The sequence below is a fragment of the Pseudophryne corroboree genome, chromosome 1 (genome assembly GCF_028390025.1).
Source record: "Pseudophryne corroboree isolate aPseCor3 chromosome 1, aPseCor3.hap2, whole genome shotgun sequence".
Classification (NCBI taxonomy): domain Eukaryota; kingdom Metazoa; phylum Chordata; class Amphibia; order Anura; family Myobatrachidae; genus Pseudophryne; species Pseudophryne corroboree.
In genome coordinates, this window is record NC_086444.1 from 640,058,191 (window position 1) to 640,085,816 (window position 27,626).

At 39.7% G+C, this 27,626-nt stretch overlaps 3 pseudogenes; 1 reads left to right on the forward strand and 2 right to left on the reverse strand.

The window, feature by feature from the left end:
* Positions 1–1,561: 1,561 nt before the first annotated feature.
* On the reverse strand, positions 1,562–1,681 carry LOC134948103 (5S ribosomal RNA; annotated as a pseudogene).
* Positions 1,682–6,441: 4,760 nt separating this feature from the next.
* On the reverse strand, positions 6,442–6,561 carry LOC134948115 (5S ribosomal RNA; annotated as a pseudogene).
* Positions 6,562–18,912: 12,351 nt separating this feature from the next.
* Positions 18,913–19,032, forward strand: LOC134948120 (5S ribosomal RNA; annotated as a pseudogene).
* Positions 19,033–27,626: the final 8,594 nt, after the last annotated feature.

The window sequence follows — 27,626 nt, forward strand, 5'->3', positions numbered from 1 at the left end:
CTGTTCACCGTGATATAGTGTTCTAAACCTATAATATCCCACCATGTTTTCACTTCTTTGGTGAGGAGTCTTTCAATACCCCAAAAAAGATCATCCAAATTACATGGTGGGGGGGTTTCATTGGATTGTTCTTTTTCATTAAATATTTTTTGGCACCAATTTTGTCGTTTGGTTGCCCGGTCTGAGTTTCTCCACATTTCTAGATAATATTGTAATACACCAGGCCGCAATAAAAAGTTACCAGAAGTAAAACAGAAATGGAGGAGTTATTGCGCCACTTGTGTTTAACAATTATTAAAATAGGAAATAACAATATAAAAAAATATATAAAAAAACAATATAAAAAAATGTGAAGTTTAAAATAGACACTCCCTAAAAATTCAAAAGGGTGTCAGCTGGCCCCTAGACAAGGATGGTAATTCCCTGCGATGTACAAGGATTTAAAAGAAATGGGGGGGGGGGGGAGGGGGAATAGCGACCAATGGTGTCTTAAAAACTCACAATGAAGGTATAGAATATAAGTACAATTTATTCACATAAAATAGGGTTATCACATAAAACAATTTTTCACATAAAAATATCTTAATAACAGGTCTCTTGAAAAAATGGGATAAAAACAATTTACACAGTTCTAAGTATGTTTACCAGTTAAAAATAGATAAAAGGATTATAACTTAACTGGATATAGGTCACTGTCAGGTTGCCCAACGCGTTTCGTCATACAGACTTCATCAAGGGGTATTTAGCAGAGTGGGACCATGCCTCTATTTATACCAGTAGTAATCTAATGGTAATTATGACATCACTTCCTGTTTGCACATGGTGTTTGCAATACGGACTGTGATTCAATTAATTTATGGTCTTACATACTATGAGCAGGTGTTAAATAACAGTGCAGTGTGTAATATATAATGTAAAAATAGATTTGGAGCAAGAAAGGAGTAGAAACAGTCTTTGTTTTGAAGCGCTGGCAGCTTCTCCGCCACACTTCCGGTATTCGGACGTCGCGTCACTTCCGCCCCACTTCCGGGGACGCGACCGCGCATGCGTCCGTAGCTTCAGCAGCAATAGTTCTTCCTAGAGGCCAGCAGTATTTATAAAGAGAGCACCGTCGGCGGCCATCTTTGTGTGGTTTATTCATGTAGTTATTTCGTGCGGCGGCCATGTTAACGGAGTTCAAAATCAGGGACATTCTCATACTGATCCTCCGCGAACCATGTAAACAGAGAAACAAAATGATGATAAGTGATTATAAAGGAATGTGATCACCATATTAACAGTTCCTAGAGTAGTTCATCATATCACTGGATAAATATAATTCTTTATCAAGTGCATTAATGTGCTGATTTAAATATAAATAAATAAATTAAATCCGGATGTATAATTCTAATTTAAATATATAAATAAATAAATACTAATATTAAATCCGGATAAATTGTGGTGTTTAATGTATACAGTACAGACAGTGTTATTTAGAGGTGTGAAATTTTAAAGGGCCAGGGATGTGTTCATAAGTGTGCAATTGCGACACTGACTAGCTCATGTAGGATATATAGTTTTTTATTTACAGTACCTGATATTCCCAGATGGTCTCCCTAGTCTGGTACTGATCAGGCCCGACACTGCTTCGCTTCCAAGATCGGGCGAGGTTGGGCATTTCCAGTGTGGTTTGACTGTAATAATTACTTACCATACATGTGTCATATTGCAATTTAGGAAGTGGTACTGGTGGAGGGGGTGGGGAGGGGGGGGGGGGTGATTGGGGGGTGGGGGGGGTTGTGGGATTGGTATGTGAGTGGGGGGGGGGGGGAGGGAGGGATACAATGGTAGTGGGATAAATGACGGTGGTGGAACCATGTTTAGGAAGTGATTAGGATAGCCGATTAGTGATTAGAGCGAGGTGTAGATGAATCCAACCGTAATGATGGCACCAGAGGGTTCACAGGAATGGAGCAATTTCGTAATAGTCATTGAACCCCTTCGGGTGGAGTGTCTGCAATTTGAAGATCCAGAACATTTCTCTGCGTGAAAGTTTATTTGCCAAGTCTCCTCCTCTTTCACCCAACTTTACTAATTCAATAGCCTTAAAAGTTAAGGCCTCCGGGTTGGAGTTGTGTGCCACCTTGAAATGTTTGGATACAGCGTGATTCTCCATTTGATTCTTTATGTTGCGGATATGTTCCTGAACCCTTATTTTCAGTGGTCTCTTCGTCTTTCCCACGTATTGTTTACCACATTCGCATTCCAAGAGATAAATAACTGATTGGGTATTACAGTTAATGAAGTCTTTGATTTTGTACACTTCCTTCTTCTCCATATCTGTGAATGTCTTTCTGACTGGATGAAGGTACCTGCAGATATTACATCGGCCGCATTTAAAAGATCCAGTGCATTTTGTCAACCGCGTACTTTCTTCCGGTTCCTTACGTAGCATGCTTGGTGCTAAGACATCCTTAAGGTTTTTAGATTTTCTGAAGATTATCTCGGGGCGGTGAGGCAGAAATTCTTTGAGGATCGGGTCCATTAATAGGATACCCCAGTGTTTGCTAAGTGAGTCTCTGATGGATTTCTCATGGCGACTGTATGTTGTAATGAATGAAACGGAATCTTTTTTCTTTTCCTTAGGCTTGTATTCTAGTAACGTTGATCTCTCCAGTGCTTTTGCTTTAGTAGCTGCTTCTTCCAAGATGTTAATAGGGTATTCTTTATCCTCGAATCTATTTTTGTACTTCTCAATTTGTGTTTCGCATTCTTCCTGGTTACTGCAGTTTCTCTTTATTCTGTTGAATTGGGAGAAGGGGATATTATTTTTCCATTTCTTTAGATGATTGCTCTTGTAGTGAAGGTAACTATTTGTATCGACCGGCTTGATGAAGTTCTTGGTTTCAATCCTTCCATCCTTCCCTTCTAAAATCAGATCGAGGAATTCAATGGATTCTTCATTGATCTTTGATGTAAAAATAAGATTGAGCTCGTTCTTACTCAGGAAGTCAACAAATTTGTAAAAGCTTTCTTCTGGGCCATCCCAGATGATTAAAATGTCATCTATGTAACGACGGTAAAAAATCAGATGGTTCTTAAAATCATGATTGCCGTAGATAAAATTCTTCTCCCAACTGCCCATAAAAAGATTAGCGAAACTCGGTGCAAAAATCGTCCCCATAGCGGTCCCGCATCGCTGCAGATAAAAGTGATCTAAAAATTTAAAATAGTTGTGTTTCAGAATAAAAAACATAACATCACAGATAAAATCTTTGTGAGTCGCTGTTAATGAGGTATCAGTTTCCATGAAATCTCTGCATGCAAGTACTCCTTTTTCGTGGTTAATGCAGGTGTAAAGCGACTGAACATCTATTGTTGCCCACTTGAATGTGTTTTTCCATTCAAGGTCTTTTAAAGAGTTCAACACAGCGGTAGTATCCTTCAGGTATGATGGTAGTTCTTTTACATAAGGTTTGAGGAAAACATCTACATATTCCGATAAATTGGATGTAAGTGAATCAATACCCGCCACAATAGGTCTTCCGGGCGGGTTTTCCAAGTTTTTGTGAATTTTAGGCAAGAAATAGAAGATAGGGGTAATGGGGTCTGATTTCATCAGAAATTGGTATTCTTCCTTGGTAATGACGTCTGTGCGTAGACCGCGCACCAAAAGTGTTCTCAATTCATCAACAAAAATATTTTTGGGATCACTAGATAATTTAGTGTATGATGCCTCATCTTCAAGTAGTCTCTGTGCCTCGTTGATGTATTTCTGGCGGTCCATAATGACCAAACCCCCCCCTTTATCAGCTTGTTTTATCACGATTTCTTGATTTTTCTGTAGTTTCTTGAGAGCTTCTTTTTCACGGTTAGTGATGTTCCTCTCTTTAATTGTGTCCAAGTTGGTTTCACATAGATCCTTTTTTACCATCTCATAGAAGATATTCACATTACTTCCCTTTGACTCTAACGGATAAAATTTTGAGGTTGGTTTTAGACCTGACTTCGATTGATTTTCATAGTTACTGATAACAGCATCCTCTTTCCTTAAAAAGTGTCTTTTTAATGTTAGTTTTCTGATGAATTTATTTAAATCGATGAAAGTTTCAAATTTGTTGAGACCACCCGTGGGTGCGAAAGTAAGGCCTTTGTTGAGTAAGGATATTTCCGGTTGTGACAGTGTGTGTTTTGAGAGATTAAAGATTCCCTTTTCCTTTATGTCCATCAGTTTATTGTTCTTTTCTTGTTTTCTCTCCCTCCTACCGCCCCGTCTTCCTCTTCTTCTGTATATCTTCTTTTCAGAGGTGATGCCAGGCGTATGTCTTCCTTCAGGGAGTTTCTTGGGGCTTCTTTTGGTCTTGTTCCTGTTCTTTGGGCCAAAAAAGTCTGGTCACTGTTGGAGTTTATTCTTTGTAGTGTTGCAAATCTGTTCTGCATCCTTAGGGTAGGAGATGGTGTGTTTACTTCTTGATTCCGTGACGGTTTCCCTTTAACTGGTACTGTTTTCCAATACTGTCTGTCTGTTCGATTAGATTGTTGATTGATGGTTTCAAACCTGCTCCAATGTTTTACTTTTCCCTGCTCATAGTCTGTTTTGTCCCTGAGAAACTTTTTCTCCTTATTCTTTGTGACCTCTTCTTCAATGTGTTCCATTTTCCTATTAAGAACCTTTTCATTAATTTTGTAGTCCTCTTTGTCTTTAAAAGGTTCAAGTTCTGTTTCTTTGCACTTGATATTCTTTTCCAATTCTAGGAGGGAGTTCTTCTTTTCCTCAATCAAAAGTTTCATTAGGTCAATGGAACAATTGTGCAATGTTTTATCCCATTTTTCTAAAAAGGCTGCATCAAGGTTGCCGAATGTGGGTTGCTTTAGTAGTCTAAGCCCCCTAGGTATTCTGTTCACCGTGATATAGTGTTCTAAACCTATAATATCCCACCATGTTTTCACTTCTTTGGTGAGGAGTCTTTCAATACCCCAAAAAAGATCATCCAAATTACATGGTGGGGGGGTTTCATTGGATTGTTCTTTTTCATTAAATATTTTTTGGCACCAATTTTGTCGTTTGGTTGCCCGGTCTGAGTTTCTCCACATTTCTAGATAATATTGTAATACACCAGGCCGCAATAAAAAGTTACCAGAAGTAAAACAGAAATGGAGGAGTTATTGCGCCACTTGTGTTTAACAATTATTAAAATAGGAAATAACAATATAAAAAAATATATAAAAAAACAATATAAAAAAATGTGAAGTTTAAAATAGACACTCCCTAAAAATTCAAAAGGGTGTCAGCTGGCCCCTAGACAAGGATGGTAATTCCCTGCGATGTACAAGGATTTAAAAGAAATGGGGGGGGGGGAGGGGGAATAGCGACCAATGGTGTCTTAAAAACTCACAATGAAGGTATAGAATATAAGTACAATTTATTCACATAAAATAGGGTTATCACATAAAACAATTTTTCACATAAAAATATCTTAATAACAGGTCTCTTTAAAAAATGGGATAAAAACAATTTACACAGTTCTAAGTATGTTTACCAGTTAAAAATAGATAAAAGGATTATAACTTAACTGGATATAGGTCACTGTCAGGTTGCCCAACGCGTTTCGTCATACAGACTTCATCAAGGGGTATTTAGCAGAGTGGGACCATGCCTCTATTTATACCAGTAGTAATCTAATGGTAATTATGACATCACTTCCTGTTTGCACATGGTGTTTGCAATACGGACTGTGATTCAATTAATTTATGGTCTTACATACTATGAGCAGGTGTTAAATAACAGTGCAGTGTGTAATATATAATGTAAAAATAGATTTGGAGCAAGAAAGGAGTAGAAACAGTCTTTGTTTTGAAGCGCTGGCAGCTTCTCCGCCACACTTCCGGTATTCGGACGTCGCGTCACTTCCGCCCCACTTCCGGGGACGCGACCGCGCATGCGTCCGTAGCTTCAGCAGCAATAGTTCTTCCTAGAGGCCAGCAGTATTTATAAAGAGAGCACCGTCGGCGGCCATCTTTGTGTGGTTTATTCATGTAGTTATTTCGTGCGGCGGCCATGTTAACGGAGTTCAAAATCAGGGACATTCTCATACTGATCCTCCGCGAACCATGTAAACAGAGAAACAAAATGATGATAAGTGATTATAAAGGAATGTGATCACCATATTAACAGTTCCTAGAGTAGTTCATCATATCACTGGATAAATATAATTCTTTATCAAGTGCATTAATGTGCTGATTTAAATATAAATAAATAAATTAAATCCGGATGTATAATTCTAATTTAAATATATAAATAAATAAATACTAATATTAAATCCGGATAAATTGTGGTGTTTAATGTATACAGTACAGACAGTGTTATTTAGAGGTGTGAAATTTTAAAGGGCCAGGGATGTGTTCATAAGTGTGCAATTGCGACACTGACTAGCTCATGTAGGCTTTTTATATATAGTTTTTTATTTACAGTACCTGATATTCCCAGATGGTCTCCCTAGTCTGGTACTGATCAGGCCCGACACTGCTTCGCTTCCAAGATCGGGCGAGGTTGGGCATTTCCAGTGTGGTTTGACTGTAATAATTACTTACCATACATGTGTCATATTGCAATTTAGGAAGTGGTACTGGTGGAGGGGGTGGGGAGGGGGGGGGGGGGTGATTGGGGGGTGGGGGGGGGTTGTGGGATTGGTATGTGAGTGGGGGGGGGGAGGGAGGGATACAATGGTAGTGGGATAAATGACGGTGGTGGAACCATGTTTAGGAAGTGATTAGGATAGCCGATTAGTGATTAGAGCGAGGTGTAGATGAATCCAACCGTAATGATGGCACCAGAGGGTTCACAGGAATGGAGCAATTTCGTAATAGTCATTGAACCCCTTCGGGTGGAGTGTCTGCAATTTGAAGATCCAGAACATTTCTCTGCGTGAAAGTTTATTTGCCAAGTCTCCTCCTCTTTCACCCAACTTTACTAATTCAATAGCCTTAAAAGTTAAGGCCTCCGGGTTGGAGTTGTGTGCCACCTTGAAATGTTTGGATACAGCGTGATTCTCCATTTGATTCTTTATGTTGCGGATATGTTCCTGAACCCTTATTTTCAGTGGTCTCTTCGTCTTTCCCACGTATTGTTTACCACATTCGCATTCCAAGAGATAAATAACTGATTGGGTATTACAGTTAATGAAGTCTTTGATTTTGTACACTTCCTTCTTCTCCATATCTGTGAATGTCTTTCTGACTGGATGAAGGTACCTGCAGATATTACATCGGCCGCATTTAAAAGATCCAGTGCATTTTGGCAACCGCGTACTTTCTTCCGGTTCCTTACGTAGCATGCTTGGTGCTAAGACATCCTTAAGGTTTTTAGATTTTCTGAAGATTATCTCGGGGCGGTGAGGCAGAAATTCTTTGAGGATCGGGTCCATTAATAGGATACCCCAGTGTTTGCTAAGTGAGTCTCTGATGGATTTCTCATGGCGACTGTATGTTGTAATGAATGAAACGGAATCTTTTTTCTTTTCCTTAGGCTTGTATTCTAGTAACGTTGATCTCTCCAGTGCTTTTGCTTTAGTAGCTGCTTCTTCCAAGATGTTAATAGGGTATTCTTTATCCTCGAATCTATTTTTGTACTTCTCAATTTGTGTTTCGCATTCTTCCTGGTTACTGCAGTTTCTCTTTATTCTGTTGAATTGGGAGAAGGGGATATTATTTTTCCATTTCTTTAGATGATTGCTCTTGTAGTGAAGGTAACTATTTGTATCGACCGGCTTGATGAAGTTCTTGGTTTCAATCCTTCCATCCTTCCCTTCTAAAATCAGATCGAGGAATTCAATGGATTCTTCATTGATCTTTGATGTAAAAATAAGATTGAGCTCGTTCTTACTCAGGAAGTCAACAAATTTGTAAAAGCTTTCTTCTGGGCCATCCCAGATGATTAAAATGTCATCTATGTAACGACGGTAAAAAATCAGATGGTTCTTAAAATCATGATTGCCGTAGATAAAATTCTTCTCCCAACTGCCCATAAAAAGATTAGCGAAACTCGGTGCAAAAATCGTCCCCATAGCGGTCCCGCATCGCTGCAGATAAAAGTGATCTAAAAATTTAAAATAGTTGTGTTTCAGAATAAAAAACATAACATCACAGATAAAATCTTTGTGAGTCGCTGTTAATGAGGTATCAGTTTCCATGAAATCTCTGCATGCAAGTACTCCTTTTTCGTGGTTAATGCAGGTGTAAAGCGACTGAACATCTATTGTTGCCCACTTGAATGTGTTTTTCCATTCAAGGTCTTTTAAAGAGTTCAACACAGCGGTAGTATCCTTCAGGTATGATGGTAGTTCTTTTACATAAGGTTTGAGGAAAACATCTACATATTCCGATAAATTGGATGTAAGTGAATCAATACCCGCCACAATAGGTCTTCCGGGCGGGTTTTCCAAGTTTTTGTGAATTTTAGGCAAGAAATAGAAGATAGGGGTAATGGGGTCTGATTTCATCAGAAATTGGTATTCTTCCTTGGTAATGACGTCTGTGCGTAGACCGCGCACCAAAAGTGTTCTCAATTCATCAACAAAAATATTTTTGGGATCACTAGATAATTTAGTGTATGATGCCTCATCTTCAAGTAGTCTCTGTGCCTCGTTGATGTATTTCTGGCGGTCCATAATGACCAAACCCCCCCCTTTATCAGCTTGTTTTATCACGATTTCTTGATTTTTCTGTAGTTTCTTGAGAGCTTCTTTTTCACGGTTAGTGATGTTCCTCTCTTTAATTGTGTCCAAGTTGGTTTCACATAGATCCTTTTTTACCATCTCATAGAAGATATTCACATTACTTCCCTTTGACTCTAACGGATAAAATTTTGAGGTTGGTTTTAGACCTGACTTCGATTGATTTTCATAGTTACTGATAACAGCATCCTCTTTCCTTAAAAAGTGTCTTTTTAATGTTAGTTTTCTGATGAATTTATTTAAATCGATGAAAGTTTCAAATTTGTTGAGACCACCCGTGGGTGCGAAAGTAAGGCCTTTGTTGAGTAAGGATATTTCCGGTTGTGACAGTGTGTGTTTTGAGAGATTAAAGATTCCCTTTTCCTTTATGTCCATCAGTTTATTGTTCTTTTCTTGTTTTCTCTCCCTCCTACCGCCCCGTCTTCCTCTTCTTCTGTATATCTTCTTTTCAGAGGTGATGCCAGGCGTATGTCTTCCTTCAGGGAGTTTCTTGGGGCTTCTTTTGGTCTTGTTCCTGTTCTTTGGGCCAAAAAAGTCTGGTCACTGTTGGAGTTTATTCTTTGTAGTGTTGCAAATCTGTTCTGCATCCTTAGGGTAGGAGATGGTGTGTTTACTTCTTGATTCCGTGACGGTTTCCCTTTAACTGGTACTGTTTTCCAATACTGTCTGTCTGTTCGATTAGATTGTTGATTGATGGTTTCAAACCTGCTCCAATGTTTTACTTTTCCCTGCTCATAGTCTGTTTTGTCCCTGAGAAACTTTTTCTCCTTATTCTTTGTGACCTCTTCTTCAATGTGTTCCATTTTCCTATTAAGAACCTTTTCATTAATTTTGTAGTCCTCTTTGTCTTTAAAAGGTTCAAGTTCTGTTTCTTTGCACTTGATATTCTTTTCCAATTCTAGGAGGGAGTTCTTCTTTTCCTCAATCAAAAGTTTCATTAGGTCAATGGAACAATTGTGCAATGTTTTATCCCATTTTTCTAAAAAGGCTGCATCAAGGTTGCCGAATGTGGGTTGCTTTAGTAGTCTAAGCCCCCTAGGTATTCTGTTCACCGTGATATAGTGTTCTAAACCTATAATATCCCACCATGTTTTCACTTCTTTGGTGAGGAGTCTTTCAATACCCCAAAAAAGATCATCCAAATTACATGGTGGGGGGGTTTCATTGGATTGTTCTTTTTCATTAAATATTTTTTGGCACCAATTTTGTCGTTTGGTTGCCCGGTCTGAGTTTCTCCACATTTCTAGATAATATTGTAATACACCAGGCCGCAATAAAAAGTTACCAGAAGTAAAACAGAAATGGAGGAGTTATTGCGCCACTTGTGTTTAACAATTATTAAAATAGGAAATAACAATATAAAAAAATATATAAAAAAACAATATAAAAAAATGTGAAGTTTAAAATAGACACTCCCTAAAAATTCAAAAGGGTGTCAGCTGGCCCCTAGACAAGGATGGTAATTCCCTGCGATGTACAAGGATTTAAAAGAAATGGGGGGGGGGGAGGGGGAATAGCGACCAATGGTGTCTTAAAAACTCACAATGAAGGTATAGAATATAAGTACAATTTATTCACATAAAATAGGGTTATCACATAAAACAATTTTTCACATAAAAATATCTTAATAACAGGTCTCTTTAAAAAATGGGATAAAAACAATTTACACAGTTCTAAGTATGTTTACCAGTTAAAAATAGATAAAAGGATTATAACTTAACTGGATATAGGTCACTGTCAGGTTGCCCAACGCGTTTCGTCATACAGACTTCATCAAGGGGTATTTAGCAGAGTGGGACCATGCCTCTATTTATACCAGTAGTAATCTAATGGTAATTATGACATCACTTCCTGTTTGCACATGGTGTTTGCAATACGGACTGTGATTCAATTAATTTATGGTCTTACATACTATGAGCAGGTGTTAAATAACAGTGCAGTGTGTAATATATAATGTAAAAATAGATTTGGAGCAAGAAAGGAGTAGAAACAGTCTTTGTTTTGAAGCGCTGGCAGCTTCTCCGCCACACTTCCGGTATTCGGACGTCGCGTCACTTCCGCCCCACTTCCGGGGACGCGACCGCGCATGCGTCCGTAGCTTCAGCAGCAATAGTTCTTCCTAGAGGCCAGCAGTATTTATAAAGAGAGCACCGTCGGCGGCCATCTTTGTGTGGTTTATTCATGTAGTTATTTCGTGCGGCGGCCATGTTAACGGAGTTCAAAATCAGGGACATTCTCATACTGATCCTCCGCGAACCATGTAAACAGAGAAACAAAATGATGATAAGTGATTATAAAGGAATGTGATCACCATATTAACAGTTCCTAGAGTAGTTCATCATATCACTGGATAAATATAATTCTTTATCAAGTGCATTAATGTGCTGATTTAAATATAAATAAATAAATAAATAAATTAAATCCGGATGTATAATTCTAATTTAAATATATAAATAAATAAATACTAATATTAAATCCGGATAAATTGTGGTGTTTAATGTATACAGTACAGACAGTGTTATTTAGAGGTGTGAAATTTTAAAGGGCCAGGGATGTGTTCATAAGTGTGCAATTGCGACAATGACTAGCTCATGTAGGCTTTTTATATATAGTTTTTTATTTACAGTACCTGATATTGGAAAAAACAATGGTTCCCTAATGCACACTGAGTGAATAATATTCCTACATAATAGTCAGATAATACGGAGATCTTGGTTGCGTATATCTGCAGATATAGGGTTAAGCCCCCAGGCCGATCGACAAGGCCTCTCCGTCACTGGGGGTCCCTAATATTAGGTATGGGTCCGGGGTGCAGGACCCCATAATGTCGGCACAGGTCGGCTACCCCAGGTCAGCACACAGGTGAGAGTTAATAGGGTTAATAAGAAGCACAGAAGTGCTATGTGAGTGGTGTGATTAAAATAATACAAAAATATATACAAAGTGATAGGGAAACTCATAAGTGTTAATAAAGTGTTAGGGTGTGCCGACCTGAAGCAGCCCAGCGATACCGACACAGGGGCCACCACACCCCACACCCACCCCACAAATAATTCCAAATATGTCTGGGTTGAATTCCCAGTGTAAGGCCACATGGTAATGGCTCCTACAGCATCTGAGAGCCAGCTTACCTGGGGATACCCCTGACTTCCCCCTATGGCAGTCTAGAGTCAGCAATCCCTCCTAATGCTGACCCGTTCATGCCTCTCAATACAATGCAAAAAAATGGTGAACTGCTCAATCAGATAGTGATGTCACTCAGGTGCTAAAAGGGAGGGGTAATTCTGTGAAGGAAAAAACAATGGTTCCCTAATGCACACTGAGTGAATAATATTCCTACATAATAGTCAGATAATACGGAGATCTTGGTTGCGTATATCTGCAGATATAGGGTTAAGCCCCCAGGCCGATCGACAAGGCCTCTCCGTCACTGGGGGTCCCTAATATTAGGTATGGGTCCGGGGTGCAGGACCCCATAATGTCGGCACAGGTCGGCTACCCCAGGTCAGCACACAGGTGAGAGTTAATAGGGTTAATAAGAAGCACAGAAGTGCTATGTGAGTGGTGTGATTAAAATAATACAAAAATATATACAAAGTGATAGGGAAACTCATAAGTGTTAATAAAGTGTTAGGGTGTGCCGACCTGAAGCAGCCCAGCGATACCGACACAGGGGCCACCACACCCCACACCCACCCCACAAATAATTCCAAATATGTCTGGGTTGAATTCCCAGTGTAAGGCCACATGGTAATGGCTCCTACAGCATCTGAGAGCCAGCTTACCTGGGGATACCCCTGACTTCCCCCTATGGCAGTCTAGAGTCAGCAATCCCTCCTAATGCTGACCCGTTCATGCCTCTCAATACAATGCAAAAAAATGGTGAACTGCTCAATCAGATAGTGATGTCACTCAGGTGCTAAAAGGGAGGGGTAATTCTGTGAAGGAAAAAACAATGGTTCCCTAATGCACACTGAGTGAATAATATTCCTACATAATAGTCAGATAATACGGAGATCTTGGTTGCAGATATACGCAACCAAGATCTCCGTATTATCTGACTATTATGTAGGAATATTATTCACTCAGTGTGCATTAGGGAACCATTGTTTTTTCCTTCACAGAATTACCCCTCCCTTTTAGCACCTGAGTGACATCACTATCTGATTGAGCAGTTCACCATTTTTTTGCATTGTATTGAGAGGCATGAACGGGTCAGCATTAGGAGGGATTGCTGACTCTAGACTGCCATAGGGGGAAGTCAGGGGTATCCCCAGGTAAGCTGGCTCTCAGATGCTGTAGGAGCCATTACCATGTGGCCTTACACTGGGAATTCAACCCAGACATATTTGGAATTATTTGTGGGGTGGGTGTGGGGTGTGGTGGCCCCTGTGTCGGTATCGCTGGGCTGCTTCAGGTCGGCACACCCTAACACTTTATTAACACTTATGAGTTTCCCTATCACTTTGTATATATTTTTGTATTATTTTAATCACACCACTCACATAGCACTTCTGTGCTTCTTATTAACCCTATTAACTCTCACCTGTGTGCTGACCTGGGGTAGCCGACCTGTGCCGACATTATGGGGTCCTGCACCCCGGACCCATACCTAATATTAGGGACCCCCAGTGACGGAGAGGCCTTGTCGATCGGCCTGGGGGCTTAACCCTATATCTGCAGATATACGCAACCAAGATCTCCGTATTATCTGACTATTATGTAGGAATATTATTCACTCAGTGTGCATTAGGGAACCATTGTTTTTTCCTTCACAGAATTACCCCTCCCTTTTAGCACCTGAGTGACATCACTATCTGATTGAGCAGTTCACCATTTTTTTGCATTGTATTGAGAGGCATGAACGGGTCAGCATTAGGAGGGATTGCTGACTCTAGACTGCCATAGGGGGAAGTCAGGGGTATCCCCAGGTAAGCTGGCTCTCAGATGCTGTAGGAGCCATTACCATGTGGCCTTACACTGGGAATTCAACCCAGACATATTTGGAATTATTTGTGGGGTGGGTGTGGGGTGTGGTGGCCCCTGTGTCGGTATCGCTGGGCTGCTTCAGGTCGGCACACCCTAACACTTTATTAACACTTATGAGTTTCCCTATCACTTTGTATATATTTTTGTATTATTTTAATCACACCACTCACATAGCACTTCTGTGCTTCTTATTAACCCTATTAACTCTCACCTGTGTGCTGACCTGGGGTAGCCGACCTGTGCCGACATTATGGGGTCCTGCACCCCGGACCCATACCTAATATTAGGGACCCCCAGTGACGGAGAGGCCTTGTCGATCGGCCTGGGGGCTTAACCCTATATCTGCAGATATACGCAACCAAGATCTCCGTATTATCTGACTATTATGTAGGAATATTATTCACTCAGTGTGCATTAGGGAACCATTGTTTTTTCCAATATCAGGTACTGTAAATAAAAAACTATATATAAAAAGCCTACATGAGCTAGTCATTGTCGCAATTGCACACTTATGAACACATCCCTGGCCCTTTAAAATTTCACACCTCTAAATAACACTGTCTGTACTGTATACATTAAACACCACAATTTATCCGGATTTAATATTAGTATTTATTTATTTATATATTTAAATTAGAATTATACATCCGGATTTAATTTATTTATTTATTTATATTTAAATCAGCACATTAATGCACTTGATAAAGAATTATATTTATCCAGTGATATGATGAACTACTCTAGGAACTGTTAATATGGTGATCACATTCCTTTATAATCACTTATCATCATTTTGTTTCTCTGTTTACATGGTTCGCGGAGGATCAGTATGAGAATGTCCCTGATTTTGAACTCCGTTAACATGGCCGCCGCACGAAATAACTACATGAATAAACCACACAAAGATGGCCGCCGACGGTGCTCTCTTTATAAATACTGCTGGCCTCTAGGAAGAACTATTGCTGCTGAAGCTACGGACGCATGCGCGGTCGCGTCCCCGGAAGTGGGGCGGAAGTGACGCGACGTCCGAATACCGGAAGTGTGGCGGAGAAGCCGCCAGCGCTTCAAAACAAAGACTGTTTCTACTCCTTTCTTGCTCCAAATCTATTTTTACATTATATATTACACACTGCACTGTTATTTAACACCTGCTCATAGTATGTAAGACCATAAATTAATTGAATCACAGTCCGTATTGCAAACACCATGTGCAAACAGGAAGTGATGTCATAATTACCATTAGATTACTACTGGTATAAATAGAGGCATGGTCCCACTCTGCTAAATACCCCTTGATGAAGTCTGTATGACGAAACGCGTTGGGCAACCTGACAGTGACCTATATCCAGTTAAGTTATAATCCTTTTATCTATTTTTAACTGGTAAACATACTTAGAACTGTGTAAATTGTTTTTATCCCATTTTTTAAAGAGACCTGTTATTAAGATATTTTTATGTGAAAAATTGTTTTATGTGATAACCCTATTTTATGTGAATAAATTGTACTTATATTCTATACCTTCATTGTGAGTTTTTAAGACACCATTGGTCGCTATTCCCCCTCCCCCCCCATTTCTTTTAAATCCTTGTACATCGCAGGGAATTACCATCCTTGTCTAGGGGCCAGCTGACACCCTTTTGAATTTTTAGGGAGTGTCTATTTTAAACTTCACATTTTTTTATATTGTTTTTTTATATATTTTTTTATATTGTTATTTCCTATTTTAATAATTGTTAAACACAAGTGGCGCAATAACTCCTCCATTTCCGTTTTACTTCTGGTAACTTTTTATTGCGGCCTGGTGTATTACAATATTATCTAGAAATGTGGAGAAACTCAGACCGGGCAACCAAACGACAAAATTGGTGCCAAAAAATATTTAATGAAAAAGAACAATCCAATGAAACCCCCCCACCATGTAATTTGGATGATCTTTTTTGGGGTATTGAAAGACTCCTCACCAAAGAAGTGAAAACATGGTGGGATATTAAAGGTTTAGAACACTATATCACGGTGAACAGAATACCTAGGGGGCTTAGACTACTAAAGCAACCCACATTCGGCAACCTTGATGCAGCCTTTTTAGAAAAATGGGATAAAACATTGCACAATTGTTCCATTGACCTAATGAAACTTTTGATTGAGGAAAAGAAGAACTCCCTCCTAGAATTGGAAAAGAATATCAAGTGCAAAGAAACAGAACTTGAACCTTTTAAAGACAAAGAGGACTACAAAATTAATGAAAAGGTTCTTAATAGGAAAATGGAACACATTGAAGAAGAGGTCACAAAGAATAAGGAGAAAAAGTTTCTCAGGGACAAAACAGACTATGAGCAGGGAAAAGTAAAACATTGGAGCAGGTTTGAAACCATCAATCAACAATCTAATCGAACAGACAGACAGTATTGGAAAACAGTACCAGTTAAAGGGAAACCGTCACGGAATCAAGAAGTAAACACACCATCTCCTACCCTAAGGATGCAGAACAGATTTGCAACACTACAAAGAATAAACTCCAACAGTGACCAGACTTTTTTGGCCCAAAGAACAGGAACAAGACCAAAAGAAGCCCCAAGAAACTCCCTGAAGGAAGACATACGCCTGGCATCACCTCTGAAAAGAAGATATACAGAAGAAGAGGAAGACGGGGCGGTAGGAGGGAGAGAAAACAAGAAAAGAACAATAAACTGATGGACATAAAGGAAAAGGGAATCTTTAATCTCTCAAAACACACACTGTCACAACCGGAAATATCCTTACTCAACAAAGGCCTTACTTTCGCACCCACGGGTGGTCTCAACAAATTTGAAACTTTCATCGATTTAAATAAATTCATCAGAAAACTAACATTAAAAAGACACTTTTTAAGGAAAGAGGATGCTGTTATCAGTAACTATGAAAATCAATCGAAGTCAGGTCTAAAACCAACCTCAAAATTTTATCCGTTAGAGTCAAAGGGAAGTAATGTGAATATCTTCTATGAGATGGTAAAAAAGGATCTATGTGAAACCAACTTGGACACAATTAAAGAGAGGAACATCACTAACCGTGAAAAAGAAGCTCTCAAGAAACTACAGAAAAATCAAGAAATCGTGATAAAACAAGCTGATAAAGGGGGGGGTTTGGTCATTATGGACCGCCAGAAATACATCAACGAGGCACAGAGACTACTTGAAGATGAGGCATCATACACTAAATTATCTAGTGATCCCAAAAATATTTTTGTTGATGAATTGAGAACACTTTTGGTGCGCGGTCTACGCACAGACGTCATTACCAAGGAAGAATTCCAATTTCTGATGAAATCAGACCCCATTACCCCTATCTTCTATTTCTTGCCTAAAATTCACAAAAACTTGGAAAACCCGCCCGGAAGACCTATTGTGGCGGGTATTGATTCACTTACATCCAATTTATCGGAATATGTAGATGTTTTCCTCAAACCTTATGTAAAAGAACTACCATCATACCTGAAGGATACTACCGCTGTGTTGAACTCTTTAAAAGACCTTGAATGGAAAAACACATTCAAGTGGGCAACAATAGATGTTCAGTCGCTTTACACCTGCATTAACCACGAAAAAGGAGTACTTGCATGCAGAGATTTCATGGAAACTGATACCTCATTAACAGCGACTCACAAAGATTTTATCTGTGATGTTATGTTTTTTATTCTGAAACACAACTATTTTAAATTTTTAGATCACTTTTATCTGCAGCGATGCGGGACCGCTATGGGGACGATTTTTGCACCGAGTTTCGCTAATCTTTTTATGGGCAGTTGGGAGAAGAATTTTATCTACGGCAATCATGATTTTAAGAACCATCTGATTTTTTACCGTCGTTACATAGATGACATTTTAATCATCTGGGATGGCCCAGAAGAAAGCTTTTACAAATATGTTGACTTCCTGAGTAAGAACGAGCTCAATCTTATTTTTACATCAAAGATCAATGAAGAATCCATTGAATTCCTCGATCTGATTTTAGAGGGGAAGGATGGAAGGATTGAAACCAAGAACTTCATCAAGCCGGTCGATACAAATAGTTACCTTCACTACAAGAGCAATCATCTAAAGAAATGGAAAAATAATATCCCCTTCTCCCAATTCAACAGAATAAAGAGAAACTGCAGTAACCAGGAAGAATGCGAAACACAAATTGAGAAGTACAAAAATAGATTCGAGGATAAAGAATACCCTATTAACATCTTGGAAGAAGCAGCTACTAAAGCAAAAGCACTGGAGAGATCAACGTTACTAGAATACAAGCCTAAGGAAAAGAAAAAAGATTCCGTTTCATTCATTACAACATACAGTCGCCATGAGAAATCCATCAGAGACTCACTTAGCAAACACTGGGGTATCCTATTAATGGACCCGATCCTCAAAGAATTTCTGCCTCACCGCCCCGAGATAATCTTCAGAAAATCTAAAAACCTTAAGGATGTCTTAGCACCAAGCATGCTACGTAAGGAACCGGAAGAAAGTACGCGGTTGCCAAAATGCACTGGATCTTTTAAATGCGGCCGATGTAATATCTGCAGGTACCTTCATCCAGTCAGAAAGACATTCACAGATATGGAGAAGAAGGAAGTGTACAAAATCAAAGACTTCATTAACTGTAATACCCAATCAGTTATTTATCTCTTGGAATGCGAATGTGGTAAACAATACGTGGGAAAGACGAAGAGACCACTGAAAATAAGGGTTCAGGAACATATCCGCAACATAAAGAATCAAATGGAGAATCACGCTGTATCCAAACATTTCAAGGTGGCACACAACTCCAACCCGGAGGCCTTAACTTTTAAGGCTATTGAATTAGTAAAGTTGGGTGAAAGAGGAGGAGACTTGGCAAATAAACTTTCACGCAGAGAAATGTTCTGGATCTTCAAATTGCAGACACTCCACCCGAAGGGGTTCAATGACTATTACGAAATTGCTCCATTCCTGTGAACCCTCTGGTGCCATCATTACGGTTGGATTCATCTACACCTCGCTCTAATCACTAATCGGCTATCCTAATCACTTCCTAAACATGGTTCCACCACCGTCATTTATCCCACTACCATTGTATCCCTCCCCCCCCCCACTCACATACCAATCCCACAACCCCCCCCCCCACCCCCCAATCACCCCCCCCCCCTCCCCACCCCCTCCACCAGTACCACTTCCTAAATTGCAATATGACACATGTATGGTAAGTAATTATTACAGTCAAACCACACTGGAAATGCCCAACCTCGCCCGATCTTGGAAGCGAAGCAGTGTCGGGCCTGATCAGTACCAGACTAGGGAGACCATCTGGGAATATCAGGTACTGTAAATAAAAAACTATATATAAAAAGCCTACATGAGCTAGTCATTGTCGCAATTGCACACTTATGAACACATCCCTGGCCCTTTAAAATTTCACACCTCTAAATAACACTGTCTGTACTGTATACATTAAACACCACAATTTATCCGGATTTAATATTAGTATTTATTTATTTATATATTTAAATTAGAATTATACATCCGGATTTAATTTATTTATTTATTTATTTATATTTAAATCAGCACATTAATGCACTTGATAAAGAATTATATTTATCCAGTGATATGATGAACTACTCTAGGAACTGTTAATATGGTGATCACATTCCTTTATAATCACTTATCATCATTTTGTTTCTCTGTTTACATGGTTCGCGGAGGATCAGTATGAGAATGTCCCTGATTTTGAACTCCGTTAACATGGCCGCCGCACGAAATAACTACATGAATAAACCACACAAAGATGGCCGCCGACGGTGCTCTCTTTATAAATACTGCTGGCCTCTAGGAAGAACTATTGCTGCTGAAGCTACGGACGCATGCGCGGTCGCGTCCCCGGAAGTGGGGCGGAAGTGACGCGACGTCCGAATACCGGAAGTGTGGCGGAGAAGCTGCCAGCGCTTCAAAACAAAGACTGTTTCTACTCCTTTCTTGCTCCAAATCTATTTTTACATTATATATTACACACTGCACTGTTATTTAACACCTGCTCATAGTATGTAAGACCATAAATTAATTGAATCACAGTCCGTATTGCAAACACCATGTGCAAACAGGAAGTGATGTCATAATTACCATTAGATTACTACTGGTATAAATAGAGGCATGGTCCCACTCTGCTAAATACCCCTTGATGAAGTCTGTATGACGAAACGCGTTGGGCAACCTGACAGTGACCTATATCCAGTTAAGTTATAATCCTTTTATCTATTTTTAACTGGTAAACATACTTAGAACTGTGTAAATTGTTTTTATCCCATTTTTTAAAGAGACCTGTTATTAAGATATTTTTATGTGAAAAATTGTTTTATGTGATAACCCTATTTTATGTGAATAAATTGTACTTATATTCTATACCTTCATTGTGAGTTTTTAAGACACCATTGGTCGCTATTCCCCCTCCCCCCCCATTTCTTTTAAATCCTTGTACATCGCAGGGAATTACCATCCTTGTCTAGGGGCCAGCTGACACCCTTTTGAATTTTTAGGGAGTGTCTATTTTAAACTTCACATTTTTTTATATTGTTTTTTTATATATTTTTTTATATTGTTATTTCCTATTTTAATAATTGTTAAACACAAGTGGCGCAATAACTCCTCCATTTCCATATATATATATATATATATATATATGTGTGTGTGTGTGTATTTACAGTACAGATAAATAAGGTTGTGGATCCATATATTTTTAGGCCTGATTATATAAATGATTACTTTTTGCAAGGAACCCCCCAAAATTCCAAGCTCATCCACCACCCTTATGGCTATCTGGACACCATGTTGCCGATTCAGCATAATTAGCTATTGGGCTGAAGTCGCTATGAAGCGATTTCAGCACATGTGCAGATGCTGGTGCGTTCCTTAACTGCGTTTTCTTCAGAATGCAGTATAAGGCCTGGTGGGGGCTGGTGATGATGTGTCAATGCGGCATTTTGTTGGTGTTGACGCACCATTAAGCATCAGGGAACGGAGGCATGGACAGTCCATTTGTGGGGTGGCCTGTAGTGGCTGTGTGACATCACACGCAGCCGCTGTGGGCCTAAACATGGCGGGTAGCCATCTGCCTTTTCAGTCAGGCTTTGCAGACAGGGGCTACCCTTATCATGTGTGGGCTTTGCTGCTTAGCGATGCATTTGCATGTTAGTGGGGGGGAGCAGCATGCTGGGTGAACTTGCCCTGTCCTGGGGGTCCACCCACATGCTAATATAGTGATTTGCAGTTATTGACTTTTTGCAGAACCACAACGCCACATATATGTATATTTCTGTATAGAACTATTGTGTAGGATGTACTAACTTTGATTGCTGCACTATCAGTCGCTTCACTATCAGTATCGCTATGCTGGTTTTTGTAGGCTGCATTATAGGCAGGCTAGGCCACACAGGGTTGTTAGGCAACTAGGATGGGAAGGTTATGGTAAGTGGAAGGCGGGGGGGGGGGGGCAGATTTCAGCTACACTGGGGTGGGTTTTTTTTTAGGGTGTGGCTGTGGGTGGAGGTGGGTGTGTGGTTAGGATATGATTGCTATAAGGGTAGGTGAAATTTGTGGAGTAGTCGGAATAAAGTACTTACCTAGCTACTGTGGCTATTCTATGTCACACGGGTGTGGCTGTTGGTGTTTGACCGGTCAACATTCCAAAAGCAGGGTATTCACATTATATTATATATATATATACTATAAAAAACCGTATATACTATAAAACCCCGTGGGGAAAAATGAGTCATGCCTTTTACATTATTTGTCATTTTTGGTCCTTATAGTAATGCCCCTTACACATTATACCAAACACCATAGCCCATTACACATTATTCCACACACTGTAATGCCCATTACATGTTATGCCACATATTATGCCATACACTATAATACCCATTTCCCATTATGCCACATAGAGTTATGCCCGACACCATTTTATGCTCCACACACAATAATGTCCCATACAAATTATGCCCACAGTAAGGCCTCTAATTATTTTTGAAATACCTGCAAGTAGCCAGGGGTCTCATGCTCGTTGCCAGGAGTCTTATGCTCATTGCCAATGGTTTTATACCCTGGGTTCCATGCTTGTTGCCAGCGGCTACCTGCACATTGCGAATGGTTTTGTGCCTTGGGTTCCATGCACGTTGCCAGCGGTTTCATGCTCGTTGCCAGGGGTCTCTTGTTCATTGCCAATAGTTTCATGCCCTGGTTTCCATGCAGGGAAACCCAGCAGAACTACCCAGTGTTAACCCCAGGTGCTCTGCACCGGGGGAACTAGGAGGTGAGAAGCTGCTGCAGCCAGGAGGGCTGTCCCCGGGTGCAATGCTCACAAGGAGGCAGGACATCCTGTTCACTCCCGGTGCAACGGGGATGGAGGGAGCTCTACCCCACTGCAGCTGGGAGTCTGGGCCCATGACTCCCGGTGAGGTGAGGACAGATCCTCTGTGGCCTGAGTGTGCCTCACACAGGGGAACTGGGCTAGTCAGCTCCCTAAGCAGTGCTGAGGTCTGGGTGCTTCGCTCCCAGTGACCCAGCACTACATGTAGACAGCAGCTGCTGCAGCCGGAGCTTGTTTGCGCAGCTGAGGGTTTCACGCTGGGGATCGGGAGCTTGGGTCCTTTGCGTCGGCAATGCACAGTGCTCGTAGTGGCGATATGCCATACCGTTGTATACCACCCCACTTCGAGCAATGTTTTTTTTTAAATCAAACTTTGAATATCTGTATGTACCTGTCCCTTTGCTATAGTTTACCCGTAACTAGTTAATAAAATACCGAACAGTGATAAGTGTAGAAGTATCTGAACTAATTTCAGATAATTATTATATTTTTTAGATGGAGTTCAATCTTAAAATTTAGCAAATGAATTTAGTAATTATTCTTACCCAAGATGGGAAATAGCAAACTCTAAGTACAAACCTTAATCGACAGGATGGATCCAGACAGAAATGTAGCAGGCAAATTTTTCGATGTCGGAAGCAATTTATTAAGGGAGTCAAAGTGCTAAAAATGTATCATTTGCCGAGTGAAGCTATAGTTCCCCTGTACCAGAAAATTACAAGTGACAAATCCCCAAAAACAAAAAGAAGTCATGCAATATTGGGATTAACTAAATTACTGCCCACACTTCAGTTTATTGCCTATCAACACATTGTATCAGAATTAGGAGGAGTTAGCCAGTCGTCCTTTTCTAGGTTATTTCTGTAAGTTACTGGTTGCCATCTTGAAACATTGTGCAGAATACATACATTTCCCAAAAAATTCCCTTAAAAAAGGTTTCTATAACATTGCAAGGTTTCCCAATGTTGTTGGAGCCATTGACTGCACGCATGTACCATTCATATGATCATAATACTAGATTTATGAACGTGCTTGCTGCTTACCCGGGCTCTACTCACGATGCTTACATCCAACGGAATTCAAATATTTTCCTAAAGTTTAAAAACTTAGATTTCCCAGATGGCTGGTTATTTGGTAAGTCTTCTGAGGCATCTTTCCTAAAACAGAAATCAGTAGAGCCTCACAGTGATGGGTCAAAGCTGTACCATGTAGATGGTCATAACTATGGGCAGGATGTACAAAGATGGTTAAAAACATCCCACCAGGGGATGCATTTAATTTGCCAGCTGTTGGGATCCCAGGCAGTCAGGATACCGTTGCCAGAATCCCGACAGCCGTCAATGCCAACAGCAGGAGGACTGCCTCAACGGGACTATTTCCACTCATGGGTATCCTCGACACCCACAGAGTGGGAATAAAAAAATGTGGCCAGCGCAGCGAGTCACCGAGCCCGCAAGGGGACTTTTTGCACTCCCGGCAGGTTTGATGCTGCTGTCAGGATATTGACAGACAGCATTCTGTCCGCTGGTAATTCATACTGAACCCCCCACTAATCTTTGCACATACATTGTACAGGTACTAATCGCATCTGCCATAACATTTGTTATTAGTACTGCAAAGGACAGCTCTTCCTTAAATGGCAAACCTTGATGTTGTCCACCTGTCTGTTGATTTTTTGGTTTTGGTCCCTTGAGTGCATTTGCATATGTGTAAAGTGATGAGATACCCGCTGGGCATGCTGGGAGGGATCCCTCTTCCATCACGTTGTGGAAAGAAGCCCATAGACTTCTATATGGTCTTGTTTGGATAAGCTGGTGTTAATGTCTATTCCAATGCCCCAGTATGTGCAGCCTTGGGCATATGTTAGTGCATTCCACCCATAGGGCATCCTGTACAAGCCTGTAGTGGATATTTTCAGTTACACATCCTGCCTACAATAATTGCATATGTAGTAACATATGAGATTAGTGATGAGATGGACAGCACCAGTGATCGGAGCTGCCCTTCACAATGCACTGCGGAAGCTTGACTTCTGGATTAATGACCTGAGAGACCTGCACCTACCGTAGGGGATGCTGTTGCCACATTCCATTATGGAGGAAGCACAATAGGCTTCTACTGGCTAACGCCTGCAAAAGCAGGCAATACCCAGTTCTACGGTGATCTGGGCGTTGTTGGTAAGTACATCTGCAACTCTGTTTACAAACCTTGAAAAAGGGCTTTAAATCCAAAATTTTCAATGTAGTTCACCCCGCCAATTGAGCGATTTGGGATACGGTCCTTAGTTTGACCATAATTAGGTTGACAATTAATAGGTCGACCACTATTGGTCAGCAAGCATTAGACCGACACCTGGAAAAGGTCGGCATGGTCATTAGGTCCACTTGGCAAAGGTCAACACCTGAAAAGGTCGACATGAGTTTTTCACAATTATTGACTTTTAATTTACTTTTTCATACTTTACGATCCACGTGGACTATGATTGGGAATAGTAACCTGTGCAGCAGTAGCGGAATGAGGTACCTTGCCTGAAGTTTGCTTGCCATGCAAGGGAACACAGAGCACTAATTGGGGTTCCCAGTAACTTTACAATGAAAGCAACACCAAAAATTTGCAAAAAAAGTGATATGGTCATTAGATCGACAACACTTAGGTCAACAGTCATTAGGTAGACCACTATTGGTCAACATGCATTAGGTCAACATGGTCATGGGAAAATGATGACTTGAGTTTTTCACACTTTTTTCTTTTTTGAACTTTTTCATACTTTACGATCCACGTGGACTAGGATTGGGAATAGTAATCTGTGCCGAGCGCAGTGGTAGCAGAGCAAGACACCTTCCCTGAAGCATGGCGAGCAAAGCAAGCCATGTGAGGGGACACGGTGCACTAATTGGGGTTCCCCATCACTTTACAAAGAAAACGACACCAAAAGTAAAACTCATGTCGACCCTTTTCCATGTCAACCTAGTGATCATGTCGACATAATGCATGTCGACCAATAGTGGTCACCCTAATAACTGTAGACCTAACTGTGGTCGACCTAATGACCCATACCCCAAAAAATCATGTCGACCTTTTTCCATGTTGATCTGTTGACCATGTCAACCTTTTCAAGGTGTCGACCTAGTGCCTGTCAGCCAATAGTGGTCAACCTAATGAGTGTTGTCCTTAATAGGGTCGACCAAAAAAAAAATTCTGAACGGTATGATCTGGGGCCAGTGTATTCATTCCTGCAATTAAATATCCTTTTCAGGGTTGTCATAGATAGTTATTTCAGATAAATGATGTCTTTATAAGTTTGTGTTTTATAAATTATGCAATAGATGCAACTTGCTTTTAAATTTTTCTTGACCCAGTCCTGCTGTAAACTGCTATGTTAAGATGGAAATAATATGTAAAACTCATTAAATGGTGTGCTGTAAATGAAGTACATCACATTGTTTCATTATTTAGAAAGACAGACATTCAGTGTAAAAACTAAATATAATAAAGTTGTCTTCATTTTTCAAGGTGACTCTGGATATGGATGTCAGCCCTGGCTAATGACTCCTTTCCGAAAGCGTAAAGGAAGAGCAGAAAAAAAAATATGACATGGCTCATATCCTCACACGAGGTGTGATTGAAAGGTCTTTTGGTCTTTTAAAGAGCCGATACCATTTCCTTGCCAAAACGCGTGGTGTACTCCAGTATTCTGCTGCCAAAATCTGTCAAATCTTTACTGTTTGTTGATTTTATCTAACATATGTTTAGATTATAAAGTTGACATGGCTGATACCCAAATAGCACCTGAACTGTGCTGTGCTGTTCTTTTGAAAAAGATGTCAATGAACTTGTGACCCAAAAAGGCAAGAAAGTCCATGCCAATCTTGGTTTTCTAAGCATTAGTAAGCACTCAATGAGGCTTTTACCAATTTTGGGGCAGAATTTTTAAGCCTGGTGAAGTGTTAAAGTGGAAGGTGATGAAGCACCAGCCAATCAGCTCCTAACTGAAATTTTTCAAAGCCAGCCTGTGACATGGCAGTTAGGTGCTGATTGGCTGGTGCTATATCACCTTCCACTTTATCACTTCACCAGGGTTAATAAATCTGCTGCTCTGTCTTAATGTGCATCTGTTAAAAACCAACATAAAAATTGAAGGTTGTGACTGGCCAAAGCTGTTGTAACAACCAAATGTATCTGAAGATTATCAGTTAAATAGCTTGAATGTAGGTCTAATTTAGTTAAACGAAGCAAAAGACATAAGGCTAACCCTTATTATTTAAAAATTTACCAAGGATGAGTTAATTTTAACTCAAAAACTGAACAACATTGTTGGCTTTGTTTCCAGATTATTAATTATAAATACTCTACATTAGTAGTTACAAATGTTATTTGAAATATCAGTTAAAATACAATATATATATATATTTTAAAAACAGAATTTTTTTTAATAAAAAGGCAGGGAAGATTTTATTACACTTACTAATTTTATTTACTCCTCACTGAAATTTTGAACATCTGCCATTACATATACATAAGTAATGTGACGTTTGTTGTATAGTTTGTGTTTGTAAAACATCTGTTAACTTTGTGTAATCGGACAAGCTGTGTGTTTCATATTAGTAAACATGCAATCACATCTATTGCTTTGTGATATCTTTTTTTCACATGCATCTCCCCTTAACTTCTCTTTTGAGCAAAAAAAGCTTTTGTTTTTCTATACTTACACAACTTTTAAACATGGGAAATTAAAGGTTTAAATGTCTTTTTCCAGTTTGTGAACATTAAATATCAAGACAAGGTTTAGATAATCATGTCAAGATTGGACAGAAAAATATGTGTTTATTCTTTCTGAGGGCTTAAAATGATACCTCCAACGGTTTGCCTGGTAAATTAAAACAGCAAAAAATGGATATTGTGGTTAGGGGAGTAAGCTGGTACTGAGATTATGGGGGATATTCAATTGGTGCTGGTTTTTCTGACAGTCGTAAAAACTGCATTTTTCAACAGTTGTTAGGTCGAATATACATGTGACCTATTCAATTACAGTGCCTTTTATTCGACTGTCAAACAAGGGCGTCTTTTGGCTCAATCACACAGTCTTGAAACCGAGAAGTATATAATTTATCAACACTTTATACCGTGTAACTTGAGAAACAAAATTCAGGAGCTTAAAACTAGTCAGTGTCATCACTGTGAAAAATCGGTTAATTTAGTTGAAAAAGAAACCCAGATAAGCATTTACCACATATTATGTAAGCAAGATACTTTCATTTACACCATAACCCCTTCAGAAAATCTCTGTATTTTCGAGTAAAGGAAGATAGATTATAAAACAACCTTCTTGAAAAATAATAATAGTGTCTGGCATACACTTTATTTTTTAAATCTTGTTTCATGTACTAAAACAACATCTGAAGAAGTCATCTATAAAGGACAACATACTTAAAATAAGAACAAATCCCCATGTCCCACGTCTCTGGATAAGTATTAATCAGCTCCCAATTTCTTTTAAACATTTTTATTTATAACTATCCCTCTATGCTTCCAAGATTTACCTTATAATCTCAGCTCCACCTTATACA